Source organism: Mastomys coucha, unplaced genomic scaffold, assembly GCF_008632895.1.
Source record: "Mastomys coucha isolate ucsf_1 unplaced genomic scaffold, UCSF_Mcou_1 pScaffold21, whole genome shotgun sequence".
In the NCBI taxonomy this organism is placed as follows: Eukaryota; Metazoa; Chordata; class Mammalia; order Rodentia; family Muridae; genus Mastomys; species Mastomys coucha.
This window is the reverse complement of record NW_022196904.1, coordinates 108,632,064-108,639,612: the sequence shown is the minus strand read 5'-3', so window position 1 is coordinate 108,639,612 and position 7,549 is coordinate 108,632,064. Positions and strand designations below refer to the sequence as shown.

General features: G+C 39.9%; 1 protein-coding gene across 1 annotated transcript in view; it reads right to left on the bottom strand.

Annotated features, from left to right (window-relative positions):
- Positions 1–7,549, bottom strand: part of Acsm1 (acyl-CoA synthetase medium chain family member 1) — a 62,137-nt gene that overhangs the window by 14,867 nt on the left and 39,721 nt on the right. The window lies entirely within an intron of this gene.

Here is a 7,549-nt window from a genome sequence, read left to right as displayed (position 1 = left end):
TTTTTTTTTTTGGTTAATTCTTTTAATACATGCATACTATGCTTGGATTTCATTCATGGTGGGGGCAAATGCAGAAAAAGCAAATTAATGTTTCTGATAGTATAAAGGGTAGATATTAACAGAGGAGATTTTAAAAAAGACATGCATGATAAGGTGGAAGTTGGTAGATGTCATGGAGGCTGTAGACTTCTGTCAAGTCCACAGCAGAGGGCAGTAGATTGGTTGGGTGCTCCAAGGAGCTTATGAAGGAGGTGGCATTAGGAGGATATTATGAGACGAACACCATATCTACAGACAGAGAGCTGAGGATGTGCGAGAAGATTGGAGAGTTTACAGGGGAAAAGTCTCAGGAACTAAACAAACATTTTGGCAAAGCAGAATAACACCATTTTAGATGCAGAGCAAAGAACAAGAGGCATATATGGGAAGACTAAGAATGGAGCCACAAGCCTGAGGGTGTAAGTATTCAATTCTCATTGTTATTCATTAGAGTTGGGGTCATAAGAATTTCAATTTGGAACTGGGGGTAATCTGAAAGAGAGAGGAGCATTAAAAAGAACACGTGTCTTAGAGTGAGTATAGTCATATGTTATAAGAGATTACAGTTGAAGTGTAATATTTGGGATAGTATACTCCAAATAGTACCTCTCTGGAACCAATCAGGTTTGAACTTTTGGCTTCTGTTTCATCAATGTCTCTTGATCATATCCTGTCTGTAAATTTGAGTTTGACCCACACTCATGCTCACTGCCTTCATCATGAACAGTGTCATTTCCATCCCCACCCCCTGCCCCACCCAACCAGCAGCCGGTATGTATCTGATAATTACTCCAGGTAGATGAGACAGAGTACTGAGATAAGTCATAGATTACTTATATAACCAGAGGCTAGATGTAGTGAGCATCTACTAGGCATTAATCTCTGAAAAAGATCCTAATGCAGTCATTTCGAATCATTGTCTTCTGAGAGGCCCTTGGCTCTTAGTGACAGAAACTCACTTAGTGGAAACTTCTTAGTGGAAAATAGAATACAGGTGTCCCTAGACTTAGGGTGATGTTGCATTCTAATAAGTCCATCATGTATTTAAATGTGAGAATTAATTCACCTAACTACTCGACCCTAACTTAGCAACACAGTCTATCTTAGACCTTCATTTGTTTCTCCTTTTTGGGTTACTTTTTCCTGGGTAGATGTGAAGAAATTGTGTTTTGATGACACAGACTCCCCCAACTCCCACAAAAGATCCCATTCAAGTCCAGCTTGGAAACTAATGAATTGTTGGATGCACTTACAAGGGTATGGTTAAGGGGTTACCTACAGGAATGTGAGTGACTTCTAAATAGCTGCATCAACTGGAAAGTCCTACAGTAGATGAATCGTGACCTCTTGAAGTTACATAAAAGGAATACCCCTTCAATTAGCCTTCCACCTCCTGGACAGGATTATATACAACTTTGGAGGACTAAGAGAGAACATGTGGCTCTTACTTAAAGCAGGGCTCTGATGTCCTTTCCCCAACTTCTTCTTCCAAGGAATTTGAATAGCCTAGTAATGTAAGGGTCTCATAAGTGCATGTAGTTACAGCTGCTCTGATTTTGAGATGGCATTGACAATATCATGCCTATTATGCCATGTTTCATTAAGTCCTTTTTATTCATGGGGTGACTTGGAGTTGGGCTTGCTGCAACTGTCCAGGACCATGTAAGACTATTATTCTGTATTTCAGTAGCTCAGAGAAAGTTCTATATGCAGTTTTTATTTCAATGTGGCCTCTATTTATTTTACACTGGGTCTTGGAAAGAAAAGACTGGAGTCTGCCCAGAGTTTTGATGGCCATATGTACTAATATCTACTGTATTTACTGGAGAAATGGAAGTTAAGAAGATTGGCTTAGAAGGGAAAGAAACTCAGGGGCATAACCTTGAGGGACTGAGGGACTTAGGAATAGGCTGAGAAAAATTGTGATGGTTTGTGGTCTGTTGCATGTCTTCTAGCAGATCCTGTAAGACAGGGTTTAGCTGGGTGAGGTTGGCAGAGAAGAAACATTTTATTTCCTGAATTTGAAGAGTAAATGACTTTCCTTTTATCCTTATATCCCATTTGCAACAAAAGACTGGAAATACATAATTTTGTAATTAAAAATTCATAAAAGGCCTGTAGACCTCACCTGCTCAGGTGCAGACCTCACCAGTCAAAAGAACAGGTGAATAACTCACCTGACATCTCAACTGCCCTATTCCCTAGATTTAGTTCCAAAAGATCCATTACCTACACCTCATTGCCCTCTCCATGGCTGGGTCTCTAATTCCCATCTCCGAAAGACTTCAAGTGCTAAGGTGCAGGCCACACCAGTAAGAAGAACAGGCACTCCCTGCTGCATCAAAAGTCAAGTTAGGCACCAGATGTCCAGCCCTCAACCTGGCCAGAGACTCCCTACAGTATCAGTTGTTACACTGGCCCCAGAAATAGAGGCCACAATGACCAGAAGACCAAAGAGGAAACAGAAATCAAGGGACAAAATACACTCTGTCTTGGGTAGGGTTTTGTTGCTATGAAGAGACAGCATGACTTTTATAAAAAACATTTAATTGGGGCTGGTTTCCAGTTTCAGAGGTTCAGTCCGTTATCATCATGGCAGGAAGGATGGTATATAGTGTTCAAGAGAAGGAGCTGAGAGTTCTACATCTTGACTTGATGGCAGTCAGGAAGAGGCTCTTCTCTACATTGGGTGGAACCTGAGCATCAGAACTCAAAGCCCACCCCCACAGTGGCACACTTCCTCCAAGAGGTCACACCTATCCCAAGAAGAACACACCTTCTAAAAGTGTCACTTCCTGTGGGCCAATCATCCAAACATATGAGACTATTCAAAACTATTCAAACCACCACACCATCCAACAAAGACAAACTCAGAAATCAATACCCAGACCAATAATCATCCCAAATCCAGATACCTAAACACCAGAGTAATAACAATTAATAGCCAGGGCAAAATGGGCACCACCAGAGCCCAATTATCCTATTACAGAAACCCCTGTATATCCCAACACAGATGGAACACAAGAAAACAACCTTAAAGCCAGCTTTATGAAGATGACAGAGGTCCTTAAAAAGGAAATAAAAAATTCCTTAAAGAAATTGGAGAAAAGACAAAATACATCTTAGGGCACTTTGAAAAGACCAAATCTAAGAATAACAGGAATTGATTTATTTTTCCAGAAAATATATCTAACAAAATCATAGAAGAAAATATTCCTAACCTAAGGAAGGACATGCCTATAAAGGTACAAGAAGCTTACAGAACACTACATAGATTGGATTAGAAAAAAAAAATCCCCGTGCCACATAAACAATAAAACCACTAAATATATAGAACAAAGAAGGAATATTAAAAGCTGCAGTGGAGGGGGGAGGCCAAGAAACATATAAAGGCAGACCTATTAGAATTAATACCTGACTTCTCAATGGAAACTCCAGAGCCAGAAGGGCCTGGGTAAATGTCTTATAGACTTTAAGTGACCATGGATGCCAGCATAGACTATATGTAGCAAAACTTTCATTTACCATCAATGGAAAAACAAGATAGTCTATGACAAAGTCAAAATTAAATGCAGCTCTATCCATAAATGTAGCTCTACTAGAAAGGAAAGTACTAGAAGGGAAACTCCAGCCCAAAGAAGTTAATTACATCTACAAATAGCCAATTAATCTCAAACCAGCAAAACCCAAGGGAAATACACATGCACATCCATACCCACCACCACCACCAAGGACAACAAAATAACAGGAATTAACAGTCATTGGTCATTAATATCTCTCAATATCAATGAACTCAACTACACAATAAAAAGATATACACAAACAGAATGGATACAAACACAGGATCTATTCTGTTGCAGACAAGAAATAGACTTCAACATGAAAGGTAAAGGCTTGAGATTTTAAAAAGATTTTATAAGCAAATGGACCCTTTTATAAGAGGGAAGCTGGTATAGCCATTCTAATATCTAACTAAATAGGTTTCAAACAAAATTAATCAAAAGAGATGAAGAAGGTTATTTCATATTAATCAAAGAAAAAAATCCACCAAGATGATGTTCCAATTCTGAACATTTATGCTGAAATACAAAGGCAACCAAATTTTAAAAAGAAACACTATAAAAACTTAAATCATACACTGAACCTCACTATATATTCATAGTGAGAGACTTAAACCCTCCACTCTCACCATAGGACAGGTCATTCGGACAAAAACTAAACAGAAAAACAATGGAACCAAGAGAGGTTATGAATGGACCTAACAGATATTCACAGAACATTGCACCCAAACACAAAAGGATATACCTTCTTATCAGCGCCTCTTGGAACATTCTCACAGATTGACTACATACTTGGAAACAAAGCAAGCTTTAACAGATATAAGAAAATGAAAATAACTCCTCTGTATCCTACCAAACCACCACAGATTAATGCTGAACTTTATCAACAGAAACAACAGAAAGCTTACCAACTCAAGGGAACTGAACAACTCCCTACTGAACAACTATGGGGTCAAGGCAGAAATAAAGAGAGAAATGAAAGACTTCCTAGAATTCAATTAAAATGAAATCTAAGGGACACAATGAAAGTGGTGACTAAGAAGAAAGTTTGTAGCATTAAGTGCTTTATAAAAGAAATCAGAGAGATCTCATACTAGCAACTTAAAAGCACATTTGAAAGTTCTAGAAAAGAAGCAAACATTGATGACTGACTAAGCCATCCTCTGCTACATATGCAGCTGGAGCCATTAGTCCCACCATGTGTACTCTTTGGTTGGAGGTTTAGTCCCTGGGAGCTCTGGGGGTACTAGTTAGTTCCTATTGTTGTTCCTCCTATGGGGCTACAAACCCTTCAGCTCCTTGGGTCCTTTCTCTAGCTCCTTCATTGGGGACCCTGTGCTCAGTCCAATGGATGACTATAAGCCTCTACTTCTGAATTAGTTGGACACTGGCAGAGCCTCTCAGGAGACAGCTATATCAGGCTCCTGTCAGCCAGCACTTGCTGGCATCCACAATACAAATTTTAACACCCATTCCTGATAAAAGTCCTGGAGAGAACAGGGATACAAGGGAATACCTAAACATAATAAAGGTAATATATAATGAGCCAATAGCCAGTTAAATAAAATTAATTTAATTTATCAAATTAAATAGAGAGGAACTCAAACTCAAAGCAATTCCACTAAAATCAGGAACAGGACAATGCTGTTCACTCTCTACATATCTGTTCTATGCAGTACTTAAAATCTTAGCTAGAGCAATGAGACAACTTAACAAGATCAAGGACATATAAGGAAAGGAAAAAGTCAAAATATCACTATTTGCAGATATGATAGTATACATAAGTGACCCCAAAAATCCTACCAGAGAACTCGCACAGTTGAAAAATACCTTCTTTAAAGTAACTAAATACAAAATTAACTAAAAAAATCAGTAGCCTGCCTATTTATAAATGATAAATGGATTGATAAAGAAATCTGGGAAATAACACCCTTCACAATATCCACATATAATATCAAATATCTTGGGGGTAAATCCAAGGAAGTGAAAGACTTATATGATAAAATGTTTAAGTCTTTCAAAGAAGAAAATTGATGGAGGTATCAAAGCTGGAAAAATCTCCCATGCTCATGGATCAGTAGGATTAACATAAAAATAATGGCTATTCTTCCTAAAGTGATCTACAAATTCAACTCCATCCATCCTCATCACAATTCCAGCACAATTCTTTACAGACCTTGAAAGAAAAGTACTCAACTTTATATGGAAAAAAACTCAAGATGGCTAAGACAATCCTGTACAATAGAAGAACTTCTGGAGGTATCACATTCTTGATTTCAAGCTGTACTACAGAGCTGTAGTAATAAAAACCATATTGTCTCTGCATAAAAATGGACATATTGATCAGTGGAACTGAAGACCCAGATGTAAATACACACACCTAGTGGATACCTACTTTTTGATAAAGAAGCCAGAAATACACAATGGAAAAAGGAAAGCATCTTCAACAAATGGTGCTGGTCTAACTGGATGTTTACATATAAGAGAACAGAAAGAGATCCATATTATCACCCTACACAAAACTTAAGTCCAAGTGGATCAAAGTCCTCAACAGAAAACCAGATACACTGAACCTGATAGAAGAGAAAGTGGGGAACAGCCTTGAATGAATTGACACAGGAGACAACTTCTTCAATAGAACAGCAATTGCACATACACTAAGATCAGCAGTTAATAAATGGAACCTCATGAAACTTAAAAGCTTCTGTAAGGCAAAGGACTCCATCAATAGGACAAAATAGCAGCCCACTATTTTCCTATTTCCAAAATAGGAAAAGATTTCAGCTCATTTGGGTAAAGCTGTGGAGTAAGGGCAACACTCTTCCACTGCTGTGGGAGTGCAAAATTATACAGCCACTTTGGAAGTCAATATGGCAGTTTCCCAGTAAATTGAGGATCAATTTACCCCAAGACCCAGCTATACTACTTCTGGGCAAATAACCAAAGGATATCCCACTATACCAGAAGGACACTTGTGCCACGCACACTTTGCGTGACAGCAGTTTGAGGCGAAAACTTCAAGGAAAGTCAGTCTCCTGCCCCCACATTGTTGCCTGGCACCCCTAACTCAGAGGTAGCCCAGATATGTCCTCATATTCGTGTGCTAGGTGCCCACCAAGATATGATTTATTTACAGCTGGACAAAATCGAACATTGCTCTCTGACCTTCAACAATGGTTCCAACATCTTAGCCAAACCCTGGCTTGGAATTTACCCACCCAGACTAATTACTTCTGGCATTGTGGGTAGGGCATTGAAGCTTAAAGAATGGAAGGCTTATCCCAGGGCAAGGTCAAGTAAAAGCCTCATTCTCACTCACGTACTGTAGCTGAACCACTCCTAGGAATTAGCAAGAGACATGTCTCTACTTCCCCAAAAGATTAACATAGTAGGCGTTTTACCTAGGATGGAAGAGACCTTGAGCAGAGAGTGTGTGTGTGAGAGAGTCTGCAGCATTCAACCTTCTAGAGTCTGCATTCAGCATTCAGACTCGCTCCCACTCGGACTAGAATCAGAACTTAGGTGGACTAGGACTTAGATTCATGCAGTCCGTAGCTCCCCGGGCCCAGAGCGCTTGGGCCCGGGGGGTGCAGCACCAGTTGAGATTCAAGAGAGTGAGTGTTCAAGATTCGAGCATTCCGCATTAAGGATTCGAGATTCGAGCCTCTACCCTCCTGGCTGGTGCACCCACAGCCCCCACCCCCCGGGATTCTGGCTGGGCCCATGCGGCCTGAGCATGCTCAGAGCCCGGGGGTGCTGCACCAGTCCAGAGGAGATGGCTGCTGTTTTAGACCCAGTGTATTTTAGATGGCCTCAGAGGTACCCTGACCACTGAGCTGCCAGATTTCTCATCTCTCTTTTGCAATGATTGTAAAAGCCTCGTGTCGAACATTTCTTTAGGTGCTTCTTAGCCATTTGGTGTTCCTCAATTGAGAATTCTTTGTTTAGCT